The 27040-nt window shown below is 35.3% G+C and overlaps 1 protein-coding gene across 1 annotated transcript in view; it reads left to right on the top strand.

Moving 5' to 3' along the window:
• Positions 1–27040, top strand: part of LOC134670781 (glutaredoxin domain-containing cysteine-rich protein CG31559-like) — a 163578-nt gene that overhangs the window by 24978 nt on the left and 111560 nt on the right. The window lies entirely within an intron of this gene.

Here is a 27040-nt window from a genome sequence, read left to right as displayed (position 1 = left end):
ACTCGCGCACGAAGGGTTCCGTACCATAAGCAAAAAAAAAACAAAAAAAAAGCAAAAAAAAAACGATCACACATCCAAGTACTGACCACTCCCGACGTTGCTTAACTTTGGTCAAAAATCACGTTTGTTGTATGTTTTTAGTATTTGTTGTTATAGCGGCAACAGAAATACATCATCTGTGAAAATTTCAACTGTCTAGCTATCACGGTTCGTGAGATACCTACAGCCTGGTGACAGACAGACAGACAGACGGACGGACGGACGGACGGACAGCGAAGTCTTAGTAATCGGGTCCCGTTTTACCCTTTGGGTACGGAACCCTAAAAATGAAAATACCAAAGGATGACTCACGCTAGACCGGGCCGTGCCCGGGCCGGGGCGTCCGACATGTCATTTTCTATGACGGCTGATCGGTGATCACGTGGTTCTTTCCATAGAAAACAAAGCGCCGGAAGCTCCGGCCCGACCCCGGCTCGGTCTAGCGTGAGATCCTTAACGCTTGTTTATACGCAGTTTTAACGTTTAATAATTAAACGTAACGTTAAATAATAGGTGTATAAAAGTTTTGACAGAAACTATTTTTAAGAGCCCTTCAACGTGCACACTAGCGCCACTGCTAAATAATCGTGATTATTTAAATTCAACGACAGGTATTTAAAAATGGGGGCCGCTACGGACTGTATTGTGTATTTAAGTACCTTTTGAATACATCAAACTAGTTTTTATGTTGCTGGATTTGTCAATCTATGCGTCCAAAGTAAAAACGGCCGTTTTTGTTTTGAGTTCCTAGATCGACGAATCCAGCAACATAAAAACTAGTTTGATGTATTCAAAAGGTACTTAAATACACAATACAGTTCGTAGCGGCCCCCATTTTTAAATACCTGTCGTTGAATTTAAATAATCACGATTATTTAGCAGTGGCGCTAGTGTGCACGTTGAAGGGCTCTAAAAAACTATAAGTAACCCTTTAACTAGTTAGTATAATATGCAAAAAATATTAGGTAAGTTCACGTAAAATAACCAAAATATACCTTAAATTTTTGTAACTCGAAATTCTTATTTTTAATGTTGGTGAGTAAAATAAAAAAAATGACGGCATCCAATGATTGGACAAGGCAATTCTCAAAATGTCAGTTGTAGGAATTCCAATATCATGCATACTGATTCGTGTGAAAGGTCATTAAGGTCGTCGAGCATGTTAAATTATCGATACTAATATAAAGATATGTTTATATGACAGCCAAGGATATTGTTCGTCCAAGTAAGTTAAATTAATAAATAAAAAGGTAAGGGTCCACTCTGATTTGATCAATGTATTTTGGAATAATGTATTTTACACATCATAATGAAACATCTAATCATGGACATAATATGTATAAACACTTTAAACTCTCGCGTTTTGTGCACCTATTTAATTACACAAACGGGTCTGCCGCGATATAATTTTATTGTTTTTATTTTAAAAAAAGTTATCAAAATCTACCCTCAACTGGCTTAAGCAGCCATTAAAGGGGAAGACCAAAACATTGTATGATCAAATAATGTAGGTTAAAGTCAGGGCGTTCAGTGACAGATCCAGGTGGTTTTGTATTTGGTTGGTTAATCAATAAATGTTAAAACTACCCGGAAATGTAATAATTATTAGTTTACTTTTATTTACAGCTTGGCAAAAGAGTAGAAATTAAAAAGTGGCAACACTGTAGTGTCGTCCCGTTTTCTTATATAAATTGGTTAGAAAGGGACGACACTAGAGTGTTGCCACTTTTTAATTTCTACTCTTTTTTGCCAAGCTGTAAGTACTTACCTTAATATACAGAGTATAGTCGGCCGGCTAAGGCAAGCCAGGGCTATAACCGCGAAAATCGAAGTTCGTGAATTGCGGGGATTTTTCTCTGTCACTCTAATTACGCCTTCATTGGAGTAAAAGAGAAAGATCCCCGCAATTTGCGAATTTCGGTTTTCGCGGTAGCCGCTCAGAACCAATGTACAAACAACTATTATGGTCACTTCCTTAGTCAATAATCATTCAATAATTTTATTAATAACACATGTTACCGTGCTTTTAACATGCCTTACCATGACCTTGTTATTGTGTAATATTTGTATGTGTACCTAATACTGGGATAGCTATATAACTATCAACATATAGTTGTATAATTATCTCTATAAATATTTTACAAACAGCTCCAACTTTTTTTTCCAAATGTTCACGTTCATGGCTGGCCTTGGAGAAGTCGTGTTCACTAGTGACAGGCAGACAGACTGACAGACTGGTATTATACATGTTCACGGTTGATTGGTTATCATTATGATTCGTGTTTAATGTAAATATTTAAAAAAATAGTTTTTGCCCGTTAAATTATATAATCCGGATTCTGGCGGGCTTACAGGTCTACACGGTGTAACTTATTTATTCCGTTTGAAATATTTCAATTTAAATGTACTTAAATTAATTATTTTTTTCTTATTTAAATGTCATTTGCCTGGTTGATGTAACTGGTGACCAAAGAGCTGGCTATCTCGCACAACGTATCAGCATTTCGATACAGCGAGGAAATGCCGCCACCATCCTTGGTACAATGCCTCAATAGACCAGCGGTGGAACAAAAATGGGTTTTGATAACATTAAAGTTTTTTCTTTTTTGATATGTTATTGTAAGCATGTTAAATAACATTCATGTAAAAAGTTAGAAAATTTTAGGTGGAGCGTTCGGCCATATTTAAATATTTCAATTTTTGCTAAATAAGTATGTAAATATAAAATTAAAGTTACAAAAAACTTTAACATATTCAATAACACTTTAATTTATTCACAATATTCGGTTTTTAGAAATCTGGAACAGCTGCTTTCGGGTGAACGTAAAAACACGAATTATTATGCAAATACAGAATTAGAGTAGCTGATATTGCAAAATTACGATATTATCTATCAACTTAGTATACATGTAAAAAGTTAGAAATGTAGACAATGTGCTTGTCTAGATATTGATTTCTGGTTAAGCAGTATAGCCAATATTGAATTAAAGTTTGTAGAGTTAATATTACACGGTCATAATAAAGATCTTACTTCTCACACAAAAGATTAGAAATATAAAATCATGGCGACACTAAATACTGATACGTAAGTATGCATTCCGAGCTTATATTAAGTTACATTTCAAACGCGCGGCGTTTTCGCGCGCCGCGCTGTGCGCCGTGGCAGGAGGCAGCGATCGACGGTCGCGGGCTAGCGGTTAGCGCGGTGCCCTTAAAAATACGCAAAGCGTTTATAAAATTATTATCAATGGTAAATAGTTATTTTACACAGTACACTAATGGAAACTTACCTTCCCTTATTTATTTCTATATGTACTAGGGATTACCCGCGGTTTCGTTTACGTAGAATTCGTTATCGTGTTGAGTATAGAAATAATAGATACAATTGAAAATTATTTTAGGTGCATTGTCATACAGATAACTACCCTTGATAAAGTATTCTTCAAATTCAATACACAGGTGTCATTTCAATATAATTTTGCGTAATTTGGCGCTTTTAGGTTATAAATGACTAGCGACATATATTTTTTAAGAGCGATCATCTCCGATAATATTTACTTTATCATAAAATCAATTTCAAACTAACGTTATTCAATATTTATCATTTTAACGTCAATATTACCAACTAGAGTCTGGCTACTGAAATTTTACCTAAATTATTGGCGGGAAATTCAAAAAATCTCGGGCTGGTCACACTTTGCTTAGTAGGAATTATAGTTTTGATACTAGATAATATTTTTGGTATTCTGTGCACAAGTAAGGTACCTATGGAAATAAGCTAAATAAAAGTTTACGTGCACTCAAAGTCAGCTTACATAATTTCTACCACTATTTAAAGTACAGTCAACAACATACACATATGTTTACGTTCCAATATTTAGATTTTATAGATATTTTTCAGAACTTTTAGTTTATCCGTTTTTTTATACACTTGTCCTATTTATGAGATTCAGGCATTAATAAATTCACGTACTTAATCAAAGTAATAGGCAAATGTTAGAACTAGTACTTAAAGTATCAAAATATTTATAGAGCACCAACCTCCTAATTTGTTTACATTTGGTTAGGAGTTGTAAACATTGCAGTTTTTCGTTATACAACGCTACACGTCGACTTCGCACATTGTCGTAATTATTTACGAGTTTAAATAATAGTTTGCGAACATCACTCAGTATAGAAATTATTAATATTATTTACAATAAACCCCTTATAAACCGCAAACAATTTGAATGAATGACATAAATTGACAACTCACTTTTACCTTTTTTTTAAATCATAGACAATTGGTGATACAACAACGAAATATCTGTCAACAATTTTTGGCTAGCCAGACTCTAACTGATCCAATTTACCTACGGAAACAACTCAAAATTTGCATCAAATTAAATGCCACTTTTCTTATCCGTTTCGAACAGTCAAGAGGGCCTTTACGAGCTGATGTGGTGAAAATTTTATTTAACCTTCGTCCCTTGAAACCTTCACTACGCTCAAGGTTCAACTTTACGAACTTCAATTTTCAATTTTAGAGCTCAATTTTAGAATGTTTGAATCTGTGAATGTACTTCCTGCCTCGTACAGCCAAACTGTGGAATGAACTGTCCGATACCACCTTCAAACCTTCAAAGACCCCCATCTTAAAGGTCGGCAACGCGCTTGCAACCCTTCTGGTGTTGCGGGTGTCCATGGCCGGCGGTAATCGCTAACCACCAGGTGATCCGTCTGCTCGTTTGCCTCCTATTTAATAAAAACAATGTTTCGCTTGTTTGGGTATCAATATTAGCACGAGCGGTTAATTAACAACTTTTCCCCTTGTAAAACAAATAAATAAGGTAGGTGAGGTGCAGGCATATGAGGCCCGGCGGGTAACAAGGCCCAGCGTTCAAAAATAGCAGTTGCTCCCTATTATTCCCAATTATTCTGAATTTGTACTTGTTGCTAAGAAGGTCCACTGTCAGTGCAGGTAAAAAGGCCCAGTCCCGGGCCTTATTGAACGTATGAGATGAAATATAAGATTAAAATATTTTAAGGTAATTTTGAATATTTTTAATCTCTTATAAGGTCGATTTGAAGAAACTTCTATGAAATTATGACTTATAAATAACACTTGCACTGCGTGGGCTGTCAAAATTGCTGCAGACTTCTTTTGGTCTAACTCTAATAATTTTTCACTTGCTTTATTGACCTAAAGACGTTTTAAAGAATCAAAAAGTCTAATAACATTGAGGCACTTATACTTTTTAAAGGCAGTAACTATTTACAAGTGACTTTTTTTTGTTAATACATAGGTAGGTATTTACGATAGAAGTACGAAAAATAGATATTTTGCAACGAGTGCCGAATTTTAATACACGGCCAAAGGGAGTGTTTTAATGTGCTTATTATAGCATCGGTGTCGTAATGTAGCACCAGGCCCCTGTTTCACCAACGTGACAGGTGCGACGAATTGTAAAATCACTGTTGCTGACGTCACAGGCATCCATGGGCTACGGTTACCGCTTACCATCGGGCGGGCTGTATTCCTGTTTGCCACCATCATTGTATTATTAAAAAAAACTTTATGATATCGGAAAAAAAACAGATATTCCTCTTGCTCCGTTTATGACAGTTGTCACAAGAAACACTACAATTGTCACGAAATTCCGACATATAACTCATTACCTGTCAAGAATTACCTACAATTCTTCTAAATCTTTGACAATTGTCAGAAACTTCGCAGGAGAAATATCTGTTTTATTCCGATATAATAAAGTTTTTTTTAATAATACAATGATGGTGGCAAACAGGAATACGGCCCGCCCGATGGTAAGTGGTAATCGTAGCCCATGGATGCCTGTGACGTCAGCAACAGTGATTTTACAATTCGCCGCACCTGTCACCGATATGAAATTGGGGCCAGATGTACTGTAAAAATTGTGTTAAAAGATAATACTTACTGTTACGAATAAATATTTATACTGTAAAAAATTATCCCACCAAACACATTTTCATGTAAATTGTTGCTAAGACGGAACCATAAGACTCGCACTGTCAAAAAGTTGTCAGATCTCTTGTCGAGCCAAGCTTCAAACTCTACAAGCCCTAACTCCACTAACTCTACACCTTAGTCAAAATATGTGGCTTGGCTGTTTCGCTACCGCCACATGGGCATAAGGTGAAAAATCACTCGTGTGTCTGGCTGTCCGTCTGTCACAGCCTATTTGCTCCGAAACTACTGCACCAATAAGTTGAAATTTGGTATACACATGTAAGTCTATAACCCAAGGACATACATGTAAAGTAAATAACAGAAATTCAAATAAAGGGGTCACTTTTGAGATGAATGATAAATAGAAGAAAAAAAACCTATATCTTGTTATATATCAAATGAAGGGGTCATTGTGAGAATCTTAGATATATTTTTTCATAATTTTTAAATAAACAGTTTAGAAGTTATTTAAGAAAATACAAAAAATGACCATTCCCCCCCCCCCCTTATCTTCGAAACTACTGGGTCTAAATTTATGAAAAAAATACACATATTAGCTCTTTTCCTATAGATGACAGGAAAACCTATTAGAAATGTGCAGTCAAGCGTGAGTCGGACTTAAGTACCTAGTTTTCCGATCCCTACGGGTTTTTTAAAGACATTTTACTCACTTTTCTCTAAAAAAAATATATTGTTAAAAATTGTGTAATATACGGAACCCTTGGAACGCGAGTCCGACTCGCATTTGGACGGTTTTTGTATTATACTTACATACAATAATTCTTGTAGAAACGAAACGGCCAAGCCACATACTTTTGGTGTAGAGCTAGTAAAGTTAGAGGGCTTGTAGGGTTAGAAGCTTGGCAAGAGATCTGATAACGTTTTGACAGTGCGAGCCTTAAGGTTTCGTTTGGGCAACATTTTACATCAAAATGTTTTTGGTGGGATTTCACTTCTTTTTGTAAGTTGCTTATGACAATCTTCCATCCCCTAATTCAAAGGGTTGGGGTGATTTACTATTAAAAATCCTGAATTAAGTATCTGGGGGCATCTGTTACACAATGTACTTCTTACTGATTCCCCATATAAACCCTTCACTCCGTAAGGGTAAACTTTGGGGTTGAAATCTGCCTTCACCCCGTAAGGGTAAACTTTGAGGTTGAAATCTATTCTATATCCTTCCCCATAACAATACCTATCTACATACCAAATTTCAACTAAATCGGTTAAGCGATTATTGATTCCCCATACAAAATTAAACCCCCTCTTCATCCCCTTAGGGATAAAAAATTTCAAGTTTTTGAATTTATTTGTTGTTTGTGTACTAAAACTATCTTACATACCAAATTTCAGCTTCTTAGAGGACTTCAGGAAGTACCCGGTATTGATGATCATCAAGTGAGTGAGTCAGTGACGAAATCGAAGTTTTTAGATATGGATAAAATCTAAAGTATAAGAGCTATGCAATTGATATGCTTAATAAGTCCGAGAACTTTGTTTATCTGGTATAATCCAACCCCAAGTTATGAGGGTTCCAAAAAACGACGAAGCGCTTCGAGAAAAGGTAGATAGTGCCCTTGCGCTTTGCTCGTCATGGCGGAGGCACTTCCGTGCCCCCAGATGTTAAAAGATGATACTGCTGTAACTAATAAGGATTTATGTTTAGTTACCTACTATTTTCGCGAAAACTAGAAATTTTTTATATCTTTAGTTATTAAGGCCCAAAATAATTATTTTCACTTATTATAAATAAATCCTCCCGATATGAAGTATCAAATATTGTTATTTGTATATGTATAACTCTTAAGTTAAAAACAATAAAATCTGTTATTACCTACTGTCAAAATGATTATTTTTTGCGGGATTAAGTAATACACTGCTAGTGTGCAATAAGGCCCATAATAGGACTTTTATAAAAGGTATATTTTCCAAGAGTATCGTAATATTTTGATAACTATTTTGGTCTAATGAAGAAACTTAAATAAATGAGAAACCTATTTGAGTGAGTTTTTCATACTTCATATCCTGTTCATTAAAAAAAAAACCATTTTAATTTAAGGTGGGCTGTATATAGGCATATACGGCCCACACGGAATATACAAATAGGTAAGTGAGGGCACTTACCTTATTGTATATTCAGGATGTATACCGTGTAATATTGAGCAGTTGGTTTATAATATACGTATTATGATATTGACGTTGAATAGGACAGGACATGACAATAGGAACCAGAAATAGGTATAGTTGGTCAAACCAATTTGTCAGTAAATAAAAACAAAAAACTATATTCATCCTTTTCTTTTGGGTGCTAGTACTAGTGTAAGTCAAAGATAGTATGATGATTCTCTCTGTCTATGTTTGAAATGAGACAGTAGACAGTCCTTTGACAAACTATGTATAGTAAAAAATAGTTGTGAATATCTTGTACATTTTTATTACAATATTAGTCAAGATAATGAAATATAGGTGGTCAAGCAAATCTTGTCACTAAAAAAAGGCGCGATATTCAAATTTTCTATGACAAGATCTGATTGACTGTAGAGCTGTAGGTATTTTTACGTAATAAGATATTTTAATTTCACGTAATGTCCGCATCTAATTTATGTATGTGCACGGTAAACAAACAAATGAATGATAAGAAAAGACAGACAGTGTTACTGAGCGGGAGGTGGGGCGAGGGGCGAGGTATAGGTAGGCTATGATAGGCTCTCGAGCGCCGCGCCGGCGACTGACGGACCAGCGCGGTGTATGTATGAATTTCGCGCCTTTTTAACTAGATTTTACTATTACAATGCAAGCTACACACAGAAATTTCTTACTTTCCATAATATGGCTGCGTATATTATTTTATAGTAATAGACTTATTTTTACTAACTCTAATTCAATATTAGATCTTATAGGACAAAAAACGTATATTAATTCTAAAGCATATATCTTATTCTTCTAGCTTTTTAGCTTGCCTATTAACTTAAAAATGTAGATATTTTGTTGTGGATTTATTAAACTTTAATTCAATATCGACAAAATAATAAGCTAATTGTAGTTTGACAAAGATGCACGTTAAAAAAATTTCTAATAATTTTACATTATAAAGCGTCATACATATTATAAACAATGGAACTTAAACATTGCACTTTAATTCAATATTAAAAAATCATTACTAAAAATATATAAATACCTAATTTATATCTAACGCTCGTTCTAACTTTTCATCATATTTTGCAAATATGCTTAAAAATATGTCCCATATCAGATAAGTATCACTTTTTCAACTTTAGAATTATCAAAACTTTTAGTGCCAAAATCCGGTCCCACTATTGAGCTACAAGGGCCTATTTTAGATTTAAGCTAGTTATTAATTTCATTTATTAGTACCACTGTATACTGGGTGTGGCCTGTAACACGAGCAAATAATTAAAACATGAATTGTACTCCTCAAACGGTGACACTTTTGTTCAACAACTTTTAAAAATTATGAAGTGTCAAGACTTCCTATTTTTCATACAAAATAAATATTATCTTCAATGGACGCCATCACCATGCCATATCATTTGTGATTGACGTTGCTTGTCATACCTTAAACATAACAAAATTCGCAATACATTGCGGGTTAGAATACATTTTAAAGTGAAAAATCAAACTCCAAGTTATTTTAAAAAGTTGCTGAACAAATATTGGTCAGTATGAGGAATACAGCCTACAGTTAAATTTTTTGCTCGTATTACAGGCCACACACGGTATAATATATCTTCTTACATGTGGAGTAGGAACATAAACCCGTGAGCACATACAATAGGTACAAGTACCAGTACAAAGTGTACAAATACCTACTTGGAAATTTTACCACCCTTTCTTTGTATGTCGCACAGAACGAACATAAATCAGCAGGCGTATTATGGATCGCTTTATCCACATTTATCCACGTGATAAAATAACTGTCACTTTTTAACTCTGCGGGATAGAGAGGGACACCGTTTTATCACACTGTCACGTAGACAAAAACGACCATCACAGCCGTACAGTACAATATAGAAAACACTGTGGCAACGTGACCTTTTAGAGATATTCTCGGTTTTCGATTAAATTAACTCGATTTTTAGGTGAAAGTATGGCAAGTGTTGCGCGATCTGATATGGATCGAACACGCAATCGATCGAGTCTCTTTCTTTACCATTTTTAAGAAAACCGACAATAACCGATGTGCTATCAAATACCGGTCAATATAATGTTCAAATTATATACAAATATAGATTTTTGAAAGTGGGTACATAGGGCACAAAATAGATCAGAATGGCATAAATTGAAGGCCTACATCTTAAAGATGAAAAGGGCTGAAAAAAGAGAAAGAATCACAGATAGATTTTTGAAGATAAAAAAAAAATATTTGAATAGCTTGGCAGTAAAACACAGTAAAAAAATTTGGCTAAATGTGTACTCAAACCTGCGTGACGTACCTATGCCTGATTCTCATAAAGGCTTCAAAATTAGGTTTGGACCGACCGGGATCTGGCTATTTCTTCAGTTGTTATTATGTACGTACTATTAATAAATAAATTACAGCATTGTGTACCAGAAAATGATAATGATGAATATTTTATTTATATATTTCTCACCTCTCATAATAAGGTACCTATGTGTAGAAATTTTATTCACACAGGATTTTTTTTGTAACAAAAATGTTTGTATTAATAACTCACTGCCGTATTCGAACTTCAAGATATTCACAAGAGACGACACGTAACACGTACGATCTAGATCCATTCTGGTTACGTTATAGTTTAGATATCAACTAATTCTCTTTTGCAGCGCAATTCGGGCAACCAATGTCACTTTTACGTTAGATAGAGTGAGATATCTATTAGATGTGAATTGGATCTCTAAGTCATATCCTGTGGAAATCATTCAAGAGCATCTCCAGAATCGCGCAAATGTCAAATTTGACAGGTTAGATCTTAAACATATCGTTATCGTATCTTGGCGGTGTCTAAAAGATATCTAATAGATATCTATTTCAAAATCTGAATCGGGCCCTTAGTTTATGGGCAGGTGCACACCTTTCATTGTTGACCAATATAAGTACATAATTACTGTACGCATGATTGTCTCAAGATATCTTAATATAAGAAACGAGTGAACGTACTTTTAATAATTACCGCAATCTTAAGTTATTGCCGGCCCAAGGTTAGCCATTAGCAGATTTCTTTTGCTCTATTTATCATACGTATTTCACAGTTTGTTCAATGTGAGTTTTGTAAGCTTATTCATAGATGCTTCTAATTGTTATAAAAAATAACAAAAAGTTTGAAGGGGCGTAACTATGTGGTAAATAATAATTTAGTAACTAGTTTTCATAATCCATCTCAATATCGAGTACTTAATGGAAACTATAATCGTTTGTGAAATTACCATAGATTGTATTCAAAAATCAGTTTTGTCAAAAATATTTTCATGAATTATACCAAGTCGGTGTCAAAAAGAAATCCCACTAGATCGATTTATCATTTAAACTAGATCTACATATGTTTTACTAAAAAAAGTTCTCAATAGATCCAACGGCCAGAAGTTGGATCTAACGTATAAAAAAATTCTCACTAGATCCATCTTTGATCTAATGGTTGCATCTATAGAGAATGAAAGCTTTTATTAAAACACACATGTTTTCATTACATTTGAATGCAATTTTTGATTTTAAAACAGTTTATTTGACTGGAGGTATTCCTCTCTTTTAGCATAACACGTAGAAGGGAAGAGAAGTAGAGGAAGAGCGCCTACCCGGTGGATAGACACAGTAAAGGCATATGCAGGACCCAAGGCCCAGACCTGCCTGCAAATGGCGCAGGATAGGAGTTTTTTTTTTATAAGTTCTTTATTTAACATAATGTATTACAAGGTAATTACTAAATTTAGTGTAGGTACATTTGCATCCTAGACAGTAATATCAATAAATTAATATAGTTTAGTGAGCTATAGACGCTCATTATAAACTTTTTAACAACTCAGTGTTTATAACTTTGACATAGGTAACATCATACGTATACATTAATGCTTTTATAAGTAAACAACAGCATAACTATTAATACGTTCGCATAGATAGCTTACGTTTTTTGCATACACAATAAACACTTATAAACACTTATAAACAGGATAGGAGTGCCTGGAAGAAAGTGGTATTAAGCGTTGGTAATCACGACCCTCAGCAATGAGGATACGACTGGAAAGAAGAAGCATAACACATCTTCAGAAGCTCTTGCGCCTTTACTTCTTACCACAAGTAGTATGTTTTTGCTACGCTGACATCATACAGGCTCGCACGATTTACCTGCCAAGGATTCCTTTGAATTAACCTTCCAAGAATTTCATTATATTACCTGCCTAGCGCATCTGTTAGCCTGACATATGTACAAGAAACGTAATGTCCGTTTAAATAATACGTTTATTAATTAAAGACAACCTTCGTGCAGAATGATCTCACTTCCTGGGCCCGCAAAAACCTTGCTTTGATCTTTTCCCACGGGATACAAACTATTCAAAAAGGTTTTTGCGACCTTAAAGTTTAAGCTTTGTTAGTTTTTTATCCGAATGTCGATTGATTATGTTTAATGTGTGTTGTGATTATCTACGACTAGTTGGATGCCTTTTGACTTTATGGGATTTACATGTTTTTTGACTTATAATAGAATTTTGTAATATTATTTGACTCGGATGTCCCATAGAACGGTTTAGGTGACTGTTGATCGAATAAAATTGTAGATTGCATCAGCTTAAGGAAATAAATATAGACTAAGTCAGTAAGTATTATTTTTTACGGATACGCAACGCGTTAGATACGTTAAAGTCCGTTGAAAATAGGGCCTTACCTACACTACGAGTATATTATTCTATCAAGTTAGAGTTTTTTCTGAGCAAGGTGCTGTTTTATAATACAGAATACCATTATCATACCATTACGAGAACCCTGCAAAAAAACATCAAAGACCATCCGTTATGGTCTTCTATGCTTTTTCTACTTCCATTTTTATTTCCTACGGGGCTAGCACGATATTGCGTGACACGGGGGTTGAATTTTAATAGGATCTTATTTTATCGTTTATTCATTGATAGCGTCTTTTGTAAGACGACTAGGTATCCATGCATGTCTACAGCACTGCCTTGTTCACACACTTTTGCTACAAGAAGTGATTTTTTGTTCTTAGCTGCCACTTAGGTAGATACGTTTTTAGGGTTCCGTACCCAAAGGGTAAAACGGGACTCTATTACTAAGACTCTGCTGTCCGTCCGTCCGTCCGTCCGTCCGTCCGTCCGTCCGTCCGTCCGACTGTCACCAGGCTGTAACTCACGAACCGTGATAGCTAGATAGCGTGAACTCTAGATGATGTATTTCTGTTGCCGCTATAACAACAATTACTGAAAACAGAATAAAATAAAGATTTAAGTGGGGCTCCCATACAACAAATGTGATTTTTGACCGAAGTTAAGCAACGTCGGGCGGGGTCAGTACTTGGATGGGTGACCGTTTTTTTTGTTATAACGATTAACCTAGCTCCCTAGATTTGTCATAGTATAACACTATCGTTATTATAGAACCGTACATATTCGTCAAAATTTACTGATATCATGATATCAAAAATCAAGTATGACGTTTCCTACTGTTCCTAAACTTTCTACGCCCTACCTTTCCCACTCTCACTCACTATCCGGAACCATCCTTTCTTATAGATCCTATAATTACGCGCATACCATGCTAGCCCCATTCGACCGGCAACGGACCGGAAACAGCTACCTGCGCCAACGCATGACAAGTAACTATATTTTCAACAAAAGGTCGTATGTCATTATGAATCCAATAGAGATACGAGGTTTTGGCTTAGCTTGGTCGCTTTGAAATAATAGTTATTGGTCAGGTATAAGTTTTTGTTCTGCCTTAGTAGAAAAGGGGAGTGGGTATGTTTGAGGCAGTAAGGCGTTTAATTCTTTATTGATTTACGAGTATTAAAGGTAAAGGCTCCTCTTCACGTTGGGCCAACGCCAACGCCAACGAGGGACGCATTTATGCGTTAGAGGGAGCAAGTGATATTGCTATCTCATTCTACCGCATGGCTGCGTCCCTCGTTGGCGTTGGCCCAACGTGAAGAGGAGCCTTAAAGTAGGGGACGGTAACAGCGACCAATTCGGCAACACTGTAAAGTTATGACATATTTTAAAGTAATCCCTAGTTATAAATAACGTTATCAAATTTTTCCTAAGTTGAAAATTAGGTACACTCGACATAGTAGATATATTTAACATATCAACATTTTTTCACTCGCTACCCTATATTACATTATTAAACTATTTCACAAGATAAAAATTTTTTTTTTAGCTATGTAGGGGCAAAATATAGTCTGGGCTATAACCGCGAAAAGCGAAGTTCGCAAATTGCGGGGGTCTTTCTCATTTACTCCAATGACGGCGTAATTAGAGTGACAGAGAAAAATCCCCGCAATTTGCGAATTTCGGTTTTCGCGGTAGCCCCTCTGATCTGGCAAACCAATTTTGTCAATCATCATCATTTCAGCCTATATACGTCCCACTGCTGAGCACAGGCCTCCTCTCATGCGCGAGAGGGCTTGGGCTATAGTCCCCACGGTAGCCCAATGCGGATTGGGGACTTCACATACACCTTTGAATTTCTTCGCAGATGTATGCAGGTTTTCTCACGATGTTTTCCTTCACCGAAAAGCTAGTGGTAAATATCAAATGATATTTCGTACATAAGTTCCGAAAAACTCATTGGTACGAGCCAGGATTTGAACCCGCGACCTCCGGATTGAAAGTCAGACGTCATATCCACTCGGCCACCACTGCTTTTTGCTAATTTTGTCAATAGAAAATAATAAAATACGAGTATGCCAAATTAGAAAAATGTAAGTGAAGATTATATGTATCTTCAATACAATTAGCGCCTATTACTACCGCATATTGATTTACCAGACTATATTAGTAAGACATATAATATAACCTAAAATCAGAACACAATACATTATGACCACGATGCGTTACGCAATTACCATTGTTAGGATAATATGCGTATCTACAGAAATTGTACGTGCCTACAAGATAAAATAATCAAACGCACTAAAATATTAGAATTCGTTTCTGAGCACTGTTTCCGGAGTATCGATTTTGTAACTAAATTCAGCGTAATTTAGTTTGTAACCTGACACTTGGGTTATAAAGCAATCAAATATCAAGAGACGTATATGTGGACATGTTAAGTATACAACATAAGTGTTTGAATAGCATTTATACTTGTTTGTATACTTGCTATCAAAACATTCAAAGAATTTGAGTCTTAAATAACATGCTGTTTAGAAATCGCGTAACATAACAGACAGTTGCTTTCAAATTCTATTACCTACATATAAAAATATATCCAATTAAACAAATACCCTTTAGTGATAGATCGTGGGTAATAATCTCGTTATCGGTATTTTTCCATTCGGGAATATTACTGGTAAGTTTCCAATGTTACCGATAAGAAAAGCTACTAAGATACGAAATCAATATTTTTTTTACTCACCCCAATAGACCCCAATTAATATACATAATATAAAACATTTGCCGACCATAATAAGTAAGTTTTCAAGCAAATATTTATATTTATTGTCTGTCAACAGAACTGATGAAGATGTCAAATTTGGAATTACATCTTCATTTATTGGATGTTTATTCCCGTGTCATAAGGAATATTTTAGCATGATTTTACTTTCAATGGTGGTTAACAAAACAATTGCCTAATGTCAGAGTAACATCTTCATGTCAAGGTCCACGAGCGGCTTTGTTACTAGAATATGATTGTGCTTGGTTTACATGTGAAGAATATACCTACTCATGTCTGTACTATAAATTTAATAAAAATACAACAAATTCATAAAAAAAACCGGGCAAGTGCGAGTCGGACTCGCGCACGAAGGGTTCCGTACCACAATGCAAAAAAACAAAACAAAAAAAAGCAAAAAAAAAACGGTCACCCATCCAAGTACTGACCACTCCCGACGTTGCTTAACTTTGGTCAAAAATCACGTTTGTTGTATGGGAGCCCCATTTAAATCTTTATTTTATTCTGTTTTTAGTATTTTTTGTTATAGCGGCAACAGAAATACATAATCTGTGAAAATTTCAACTGTCTAGCTATCACGGTTCGTGAGATACAGCCTGGTGACAGACGGACGGACGGACGGACGGACAGCGAAGTCTTAGTAATTGGGTCCCGTTTTACCCTTTGGGTACGGAACCCTAAAAATTACGCAATGTTCGTTTGAAATTTATTTTTATAAGTTTAGCTTATGGAAAATTATATATATGTGATTTTTAAAATCATGTGTGACTACTTGACTAGTTAGGTACAATAAAATTCTTTGGAAAGTTTGGAGGAAAAATATAACAGCATGATAATTGTAGAGAGATCTAAATCTCTTACTAAGCTTCTTAGCAATGAGTATGCGTTCAAAGTTGAAAGTTTTTCAAAGTTCAAAAGTTCAAAGTTTTTATTGTATATAAGAATCAGGTTACATTGTTAAATTCGAATACCAGGATTCAGAGTTATAGCGATATTTACTAATAACGAAAATTTAAATATAGATATTCGAATGGAAAGTTTATGAATTTAATTACGTTTTATTAATAACATAATATATGATCCTCGGCGTTTAAATAAAAGTAAACATTATGCAACCAAAGTTTTCGTCATCGAGGTTTGTATGATTTTGCTGAATGTTCGCAAACATTATTATGACATGCTGACTATGCAATTTAAAGTTTATGTTTATGTTATGCGAAGTCCAATGTCGCGACGCCTAGTCAGCAGTGAAATGCGGACTTTACTCCCTAGGGCGGTATAGACACTCATCTATTTTACTTCTCAAATAAAACTATATATAAAACTTGCCTATATTATGAAAACAAAAATCATTCATGTTAGTACCACCATTAAGTTGTTATCTAAACGAAAGTATGGTAATATGTAAATATTTCATTTTTATTCAATATCGTAGTCGTACACGATATTATGGTTATTTTCGGCCTCGGACCTTTTGATTTTTTTACGTGATAGTCAGCAAACAAGAAGTACCGCCTGATGGAAAGCGGTCACCGTCGGCCATGGACTTAAGCGTTGCCGACCCTTGAGAACTCTAAATACCCGCTTCTTGAAGAACCCCATGTTGTAGCGCAAAGGAAATGCCTCAGGAATAAAACAAGGCTCGTTAGCTCACAGCTTAAAGAAAACAATATAACAGCAGACTCTTGGACGTAATAATTTTCACATCAACACCAAAGAGCTAAAAACTATTAGTTCTTATCTCATCACCATAAAGTTCAAAATTGGACTGTCTTTGTTGGTAAAAATGAAGTTGTACCCATGTAAACCTGTCCATCCTCCGACACGTAAGAGTCGTGACTCCGCGCCGGTCGAAATCAGCTCTCATATACGGTTAATTGCCAATCAATTTGTCAAATTGCCCGGCGACCAAAACGAGGTACACGCACGACACGACGGCCTACGAGTGGTGGTACTTAATTTGAGGTAATTCATACTTGTTGAAACAAAAACCAATCACGTATTTCTATACGTGATCATGATCATCATACTCTTAATGTAAGGTCTCGTTGCAACAAACTGACCCTATCCGATTCCGAACTAGCTGCGATAATGTATCGGTGATTCTTTGAATGTGACAACGAGCAATGGCACCCATTTAATACGTCTGCCTACGCATAAGAAAATATAGGCAGTAGGTATGAGCTGTGAGTACAGATGGAAGTTCCGTAGACATTTTTTAACCCATTCAGTGCCGAAATCCCGACTCGATAGTCGGTATAGTCGGGTATTTTATGATTTCGTTCCCAGGCCGGAGGACCCGATAGTCAGGATCGTGGTAATACTGCTTTGTCTGACGAAATTGTTGCCTGGTGCGGACGTCTTGTTTGGCTGGGTGGCAATGAATGTTTTAAATGATAATTATTGAAAAAAACTATACCTACCTACTCAAAATATTACACTCGTATTTAATAAAATTACAAAATAAAGAATAAATATAGCTGGTCAAGCAAATCTTGTCCGTAAAAAAAGGCGCGAAATTCAAGTTTTCTACGGGGCGATATCCCTTCGCGCCTACATTTTCAAATTTTCCGCCTTCTTCTACTGACAAGATCTGCTTGACCAAGTATAAGTACCCACTAAATAAATCTATTTTGTTATTTTAGTGACACCCTAATACCTAATGTTGTCGACCTTCCTTGTCGTATCCTCATGGCAGAGTGACGTGACGAATGTGGACACTTTTCACCAGTGCTCTCCAAGCCGCTGTCTTGGGCCCAGTGCATGCTAGCCTGCAATGTGGCGTTTGTCTCTGACATTATATATCTATGGTATATTGTCTATATGATAAGTCAAGTATATCACATAGCCGTTTCTCGCATAACGAATAGGTTCCTATCGTTTTAGTTATCTCCAATGCGTGATACTATGCGTATTGCCTAAACACAGGTATCACTACGATATCTATCATCTGGGTTATTTTCATATACCTATAGCCAAATCAGGCTTAAATTAGTGATGCAAAATGAACACTTTTGACACTGACATATCAGATCCATATCGTATATATAGCAAATTATTGACGTATCTTAAAGTTCGAATCAGGCCCATGTCTTTTATTTATTTTTATTCTTAGGCTAGGTCATTATTTAGTTATTATTAGTTTTAGTTTTATTTTATTTTTAGCGTAAATTTATATTGTGCTTGGCTTTTATTGTGCTTATAATGTGTTGAATGTGATGACTGCGTTTTTGCCAATAAATACCTATGTACTAAATATTCTGATACTTATTTATTTAGATGGTATCTAGATTGTGACACTCTTTAGTTATTTTTTCTTATTTACAATAACTGAAATAATTATATTAATAACGTTATTTTTTTGTTCACAGGTAATACTCATACTTAATATTGGTGTAGGTACACAAAATCCTGCTAAAGTTATGGTAATTATTTTCTAAGTTAAAGCAATATGAGATGTGAGCCATCAATAGCTCAGTTCCTTAAGCCCAGCTGCTTAAGTATCACGAAAAACGTAAATTGAAATTTCTGACTCTCTATCGCTGCGCTGTTGCATATTCTAGCGATATATAGGCAAATAAATATTTTTTATTATAGTTTTTCGCGGTAGAGCATTTGATCTGCAGAAGTGTGACGGTTTATAGGAATAATACAGGATTATACTTATATTTAGCACAAGTTAGATTTTATTAAAAAAAAATTAAAGGATTAACTCAATTGAAACGGTTTTCTTGCTTAAATTATTTGAGAGCTTATTAAATTAACCCTGACGATTTTGCAAAGTCCTTCACTCATATAAAAGTTGTAATATTTTTGTACGTAGGGGAGGTAGGGGACCATTGGACAGTCGGGAGGCTCGGGCATCCCCTTGTATATCGGACTTATTACAAGGGGGTGCCCGAACCCCTACTCACTCAATAGCACCGACAAAATAGTATGAATTAACGTATCCACAAAAACGGAACTCTAAAATAATTTTCTCCGAAAAATTCTTAACTTTCTAATTCTAAATGTTATGCAAGAGTCAACTAAATCAAACGTATACTAAACAGGCTTTAAATTCGTGTTATAAGTAAAAACTAAATTCAAAAGGTCGTTGGAAAAAACGAGCTTTATAAATATGTATTAATGGTCCGATTCCAGTTTCTATGTGAGATACAGAGTGATCATATTTCTTTTTGACTTGGAAAAATATCGTGTGATCTAATGATGTAACTGACATTTTGTTATCTAATCTAAGTAATCTAATAATGTTGGAAAAATTAATCATTGAGACTGATTAAATCATTCTTTGACAAATAATGTTGTCGGGTTGAAGATTGACTGCCTACTGTCATTGAATTTGTGTATTAGTTTTGTCTTTATATTATCATTCTGTGGTATCAGTTAAGCAATGCCGAACTTCTTGTTTGTTCCCAAATAAGTATTTTTATCCATTATCACATCCAAATAGCTTTCAACAGCAAATATAATATACATTTTATAAAACAAAGTCCCCCGTCGCGTCTGTCTGTCTGTATATTCGCGATAAACTCAAAAACTACTGAACGGATTTTCATGAGGTTTTCACCTGTCAGTAAAGTGATTCTTGAGGAAGGTTTAGGTGTAAAATGTTTTACGGTTTTGTGTAAACCATGCGATGCCGGGGCGTTTCGCCACGTCGCTAGTAGTTTATAATACAAGACAGGTAACAGCTGATATTTGTACCTATGCATCATATATATCATATATATAGAGTTGGACCACGCTAACTCTGCACATGATTTTCAATGTCAAAATTTGGAAGTGTTAGCAAACAACAAACTTGTCCGACTACTTGCATAGTTCGACTAGTACCTATTATTACTAATTATTTGATTCAAAATTACAATTTAGATAGCAAACGTTCGTGGCTGACACACAATATTTTTAATAGAAATGTTTTATCCTAGATACTACCAAATGGCTGATCAAACAGGCCACGTTAAAAAAACATCCTGTAATGCCTCTGGAAGTTTGCAAATGGCCGCCGTGTATGGCGAGTTCATCCGTCGCTCTAAGGCTAAGTGGATCAGTGGAAAGCTGAAGGTAAACAGCTAGCTAACTGGATAATTTAATTGAGATAAAGTACTCTTAGATAACTTGTCACGACTTATTAGGTTTATTGAAGATGCGAACGCGAGCTTTGTGGTTGTTTACAAAATGGCTTATGCGCCAGTTTATACAAGGTGTCCAGAAAGGGTATCGGGTATTTGTTTTAGCGCCATATTCGAAACGGGGCCACGAAAGGGAGCGGGGAGGGGTTCGTGGCGTGCGCCATTTAGTGGAGTTTTAGCCACGATGGAACAGTACTCGGAGACACATCGCGGATTTTGCGTACGAGCGTATTATCGTAACGGTGATTCAATAGTGACTGCTCAACGTCTGTATCGTGCGGAATATCATACACGCCACGCGCCAAGTGACGATAGCATTAGGAAACGGATCAGCCGGCCTAGCCAAGGTTACAATCGCTATCGCTTCGACAACGAAAAGCATTATGTCTCTCGATCACTCTTCCATATAAGTGCGACAGTGACAGTTGCGTTTCGATCGCTACGGAGCGTAAGCGATCGGCATCTTGGCTACGCGGCCAGGATGTTCGAGAATACAGGTGCGACGATTAAAATTCAAAACTGTATTCTCGAACATCCTGATCCATTTCGTCACTTGGCGCGTGGCGTGTACGATATTCCGCACGATACAGACGTTGAGCAGTCACTATTGAATCACCGTTACGATAATACGCTCGTACGCAAAATGCGCGATGCGTCCCCGAGTACTGTTCCATCGTGGCTAAAACTCCTCTAAATGGCGCACGCCACGAACCCCTCCCCGCTCCCTTTCGTGGCCCCGTTTCGAATATGGCGCTAAAACAAATACCCGATACCCTTTCTGGACACCTTGTATCATGGGCATAGAGAAATATAGTAAGCATAGAGGCTCACTTCATACATCAATTTTGGTACCAAAACGACTATTATATTCATAGTCGACATCTAGCGTCGAGTAGCTCAATTATCTGTACAACGCTACTTGATACTACTAAACTCATATCTTCAGACATCTAGCTGTCACTGACTTAAGTTTTATGGACACACTCGCATAAAATAGTGATGATATTATGGCATACGAGTATTATATCATAGTCACACTTTATGAGAAATGGACCGGAAGTGAGTGGTATCTATTGTTTTGTATTTAAATATATCACCGAGCGCTTATATATCTATGAATATATTAAGTGTTACTTATACTGTAACCATGACAGCACATAAATAAAAATAAATAAGCATATAAAACTTAATGTAAAATGCCAGAAATGCTCATAGTTATATTATATTCGATGTCCATCTGAATAATATCAGTTTAATTATCTCCTCTTAAAATTTAATAGGTACAACTTATGTTGTTTGTAAGTTGATTTTTACATAACTTATTATTATATTAACATTAATTAATTTAGTGGAAAAATTTGCGAGACGCCACACCTGTAGCTCTACTATCAGTTTCGTGAATGACAGTGAGAAGTGAAGACAGTGAGAAAGTTAAGGAAAATGTATGGAGTAATTGTACAGAGCCTCTACCGGTCACGTAAAGAACTAAAAAATTCAATTGGTACCATGAGTTATAGACGTTTTTACGCGAGTTTTCCATACTTGCCTAACTTCACACCTAAAACGCTCTCTTTCTAATTATATAATGAAAACTGAGCCAGAATTATTCTGCGTAAATACTTTACGCGAGTAAACGTGACAGATGTTATGGAAAAATACGTGCGTTTCCAACGTGACATTTCTGTCAACTTGTAAACACAACAAATACGCAGATTTTTCACGAATATCAATGCAATTTTCAACGTAATATGTATAAATTTATAACAGTATGTGAACTTCAAGCAAAACTTTAAGGGATAAATCAATTAATAGTTCGATAAAAGGCTGATTTAGTACAAAGGTAATGAGTTATACTTGACATCATATTTTCCTATTTCTACTGCTACATTTGCGAAAATCACATTGCTTACGAGCAGTTTTTGGTTTTAGGCAAGAAGCTGATTGAAAACAACATTTCCATGAAAACCCGGATTGCATCATGTATGCATGTAGAAGTTACATATGTATTAAGAATTAAGGCTCAATACAAGGAGCGGTACATAGACATGTTGCTGTTTTTGTTGCTGGGTGCACGTAACACATAGTAAGAATAAGACATACCATACCGCAAGACCTATTATAATATTTACACAAGAAATGCTACGTATTTTATTAAGCATTATTATCTTATATAAAATAAAACATACAAATGTTCTGTGGGTTTATTTATTTTTCTTTACTAAGTAAGTATTATTTTATTTTCCGTTGTTCAAATTATTGTGTTTGGTACCTAGGTAATCGTTTTTCATGTCAACTTGGTAACAGGAAATATAAAACTTTCTTCAAAAACTTTTGCTGGTGGTTCTGAATCTGAAAATTTAAATAAGATTTAAACACATTTATTGCCAAAAACCCGCTGCGTGGGTTCATTTTGTATTGGAAATGGGGCGCTTGGCACTGAAATATACTCGAGATCATATAGGTACTATAAAATTAAAATCGCTATTAAGGTCATACGTAGGGTCTGTGCGGAAAGAGAAGAGTCGTAGGTATAATGTATGGGCTCCCCTAAATTTCACGACTTTTCTCTTTCCGGACACTCTATTAGATAATGTTACTTAAGTAGCAGTAGGAGACGGCCGCTGTCATGATGCGGACTGAAGCGGACCATTATAATACATACCTATTTTAATATTTTAAGATTTCTTCTCATGTGTGTATTATTTTCATCATAGGTAATAAATATGTAGCCAAAAGTAGCCTGTATAATCGCGCCGTATACTTTGCTTCCTATTTTTTAACACGCAATGTCATAATTTTAACTCGATTATTAATGATGTTTACGTAATTATCATATTTTGCAATTTTTGTCTTGAATACAATTATATTTTAATTTATACACTGTTTACTAACATTGATGTGTTTATTATTTTCGTAACTATGGCAACGTCAAATCTTTAAAAAATTGTAGAATGAAGGTTGAGTCAGTAACAAAGTGACAAAACTGGTCTTAGAGCATTTAATAACTGGAGTGGCCATTGAGTGCTTACTGTTAGGATTTAGGATTAGGGTTCCAAGCAGGAAAGAAAAGCTTGTTTTAACACCATATATTTTTATTTTTTTATTTTATTTATTAACCATAATGTAACATGATCATTACATGGTAAGTCAGCATTTCACAATATTATACTTAAAGAGTATGAATTTACAAAGTAAATACGCTTAGTAATAATAAAAATCTATTTACAATTTGCGTCCATTAAAATATTTTTTAATGATAAATATTCAGTAATCGAATAGAAGGCATGGTTTTGGAAAAAAGTCTTGACTGTATTTTTGAATAGATTAAAAGGTAAATCCGTGACATTTGTGGGCAGTTTATTAAATAGCTTTATTTTTATGAAAATTCCCTGTTTTTGACACTTTTTTAATCTTAGTGATGGAAGTATTAGTTTGCTATTGTTCCTCGTATTATAATTGTGGCAATCCGAACGCTTAAGTAGAGTGCTTGCTTTCTTGTGAATTTCTAACACAGAGTTGTATATAAACAATGATATGACCGTCATCACTTCAAGCTTCACAAAGTAGGACCTCGCAGATGTGCGCCAATTTACTCCGCATATTATTCTAATCGAGCGTTTTTGTAGAATCAATACCCGGTATATATCTACTGCATTTCCCCAGATAGTAATCGCATAAGTTAGTACACTTTGAACATAAGCATAGTATACAGTTTTTAATGTTTTTAGGTTAACTAGGGGCTTTAGTTTCAACAATGCGTAATTAGCCGATGCTAATCTATTACAAACTTTGTCAATATGCGTGCTATGTGTTAGTTGACTGTCAATTTCATAGCCTAAGAAACATGTATTGTGAGTGTACTCAAAGGTGGTTGTTTCATTGGTTTTTCTTGAAAGTGTCTTGTAGCTTACAAATGTAAATATTTGTATAGGTAATGTTTATTAATCTCAAGCAAGACTACATAGTAATGGCGTCTCATACGAGAAGAAAGAACACCTACGTTTGTTTTATATTGACAACCGAATAAATCAAATATCATAGTCGTAGTAGTCTCGAAGGTATACTCTTTATTTTTTTGTTGACATTATTACTTACCCCTCTGCCGAAAAACTTGCACAATTGTGCAAACTTTTGTATGGACCGACATGGCTTTTTGTACGATACGTACAAATCATGTAGAAATAGCAATACATTTGACGTCCCCTCCCCCGCAAAAATCGGCGGACTGTTTTGTAAAGAATATGACAGCGATGACATCTCCCTTCTAAATGCTCTTAGTGGATGGTAGAGGTAAGGAATACAATCTCCGTGTAATTAATAATGAAAAAGTGTCCGTCAAAAACCTTAAGAGGGAAGTATACTACGTAATCGTCCATACAAAAAGAGAAAACGTTTTTCCACTTGTATATAAATACGAGTATCTTCCATTCTCCATGATTTTTAGTACGGTATTGATACAATGAAAAACTAGGTTTATGGGTTTTCTTTTTTTCGCTACTCTGGAGAGATTTAGAAAAATTATAATAGCTGACAGCGTGCCCAGTTTTTGCAAATATTCTCCCTTAAAGGAGTTTTCTCATAAAGTCATAAAGGATTCTCCTTACCTCTAACCTCTATATTCACGGCTACCATCAGTATATGTAACATTACTTTCTGTGCATCTCACTTGCACTAATATGCGAGAGCGAGATGCATAGATAGTAAATTACGTAGACGTGAGAAAATTTGACAATTTTGTTATTTAGTTCATTAGGTGACTCCTAGAGGCGCTGTATAAAACTCCGATATACTCGTAACTCTTGCTCTGTTTTTTAGTATAGTTAGAAAGGGACAGTATCGTTTGGAGTGGAGTGAAGTTAGGTACATAAGACCGTAAAGAAACGTAAAACGTGACTCACGGCACGTTTATTCACCGAGTGTAAGTGAAAAATACTCTGCCAACTGATGGTAGAGGCTCTGTTGAGATGTTATGTCGCCGTGACAAACAAAACGTGACTTTTTGTCTAGAAAAGTAAAGATGATGTAGGTATATGGATAACGTAAAACAGTATCTAGGCGTTGCCATTTAATGTAGTCTGATATTTTTTTTATAAACGTAAACACAGGGTAAATTATGACTTATTAAGCTGCCACATTATTTTTCGTCAAGCATCAAATAAAATATCATTTTTACCAGAGTAAATAAATCTTCATATAATGAACTTGAAAGCTTTAAGCTTTAAAACTACATCTTAAACTAAAAAGTTTTACCGAAACTAATGGACTCCATTATTATTTTAAGTAAGATACTTAATCTCATACCTTGATATGGGAATATATCTTTAGTAAGTCGGTTGTTTTGGTTGTGCTTTCTGTTAACTTACATCAACAAAATCTGTTTTGTACAAATGTACCTATAGGTATTAGATGTGTAAATACGGGTAAGTGAGGCTGGGGAATAAATGTGGCTGGCTTTGAAATTAGGCTAAGTTTACACGTTGATCAGTGCTTATTACGAGTTTATAAAAGGGGCCCGATTTCAGGACTTAAAAAAATTACGACCAAAAATTTATTTTTTGCATTTTTGTTAGTTTTTTCTTTAAAACCATAAAGAAAACATTGAAATAAGCATCCTTTATTGATTGAAGTTTTTTTATAAACTTGACCGTTGAGGAAATAGAGCCATCTGAATTTGCGAGTTCGGCCATGGGATTACTAAGGAGCCAGACACTTAAAAAATGTTAGGTAAGGTTCAATATCGGTTTTGGGTTAGGTTAGTGTGACATCCTGCCCGAAGGGCATAACTACCCAGAATAGAAGACCCCGCGAAGCGGGGGCTTCGTCGACCCTGTTACAGAAATTACTACCTATCACCAAAAAGCTGTACGTTAGGTCCGAACTCGCAACTTCAAATCGCTCTAGTTCCTAAACGGTCAAGTTTATAAAAAAACTTCAATCAATTAAAGATGTTTATTTTATTGTTTTCTTTAAGTTTAAACAAAAAAACTGAGGAAAATGCAAAACAAAAACTTTGGCCGAAAATTTTGTCCTCAAATCGGGCCCCTTTTGCTATACTATGACCGTGACCTTACCTACTTAATATAAGTGCCATTTTATGCAATTATAATAAAATTGCTGCTGCAATCAGAAAACAACTGCCTAAGTGCTACTAGACACCATTATAAATGTCAAAGTGACAGATAACGATAAAATGTCGCCATGTTGTAATATGCCCAACTAACATTGCGCTTATGCCATTCATGCTTGACTCTGCGCTTAAAAAAATAAAAATATTATGTTTGTAAATAATCCATGTAAACATCG

Source organism: Cydia fagiglandana, chromosome 14 (genome assembly GCF_963556715.1).
Source record: "Cydia fagiglandana chromosome 14, ilCydFagi1.1, whole genome shotgun sequence".
NCBI classification, from domain to species: domain Eukaryota; kingdom Metazoa; phylum Arthropoda; class Insecta; order Lepidoptera; family Tortricidae; genus Cydia; species Cydia fagiglandana.
The sequence above is the reverse complement of the archived record's forward strand: the minus strand, read 5'-3'. Positions and strand labels throughout refer to the sequence as shown.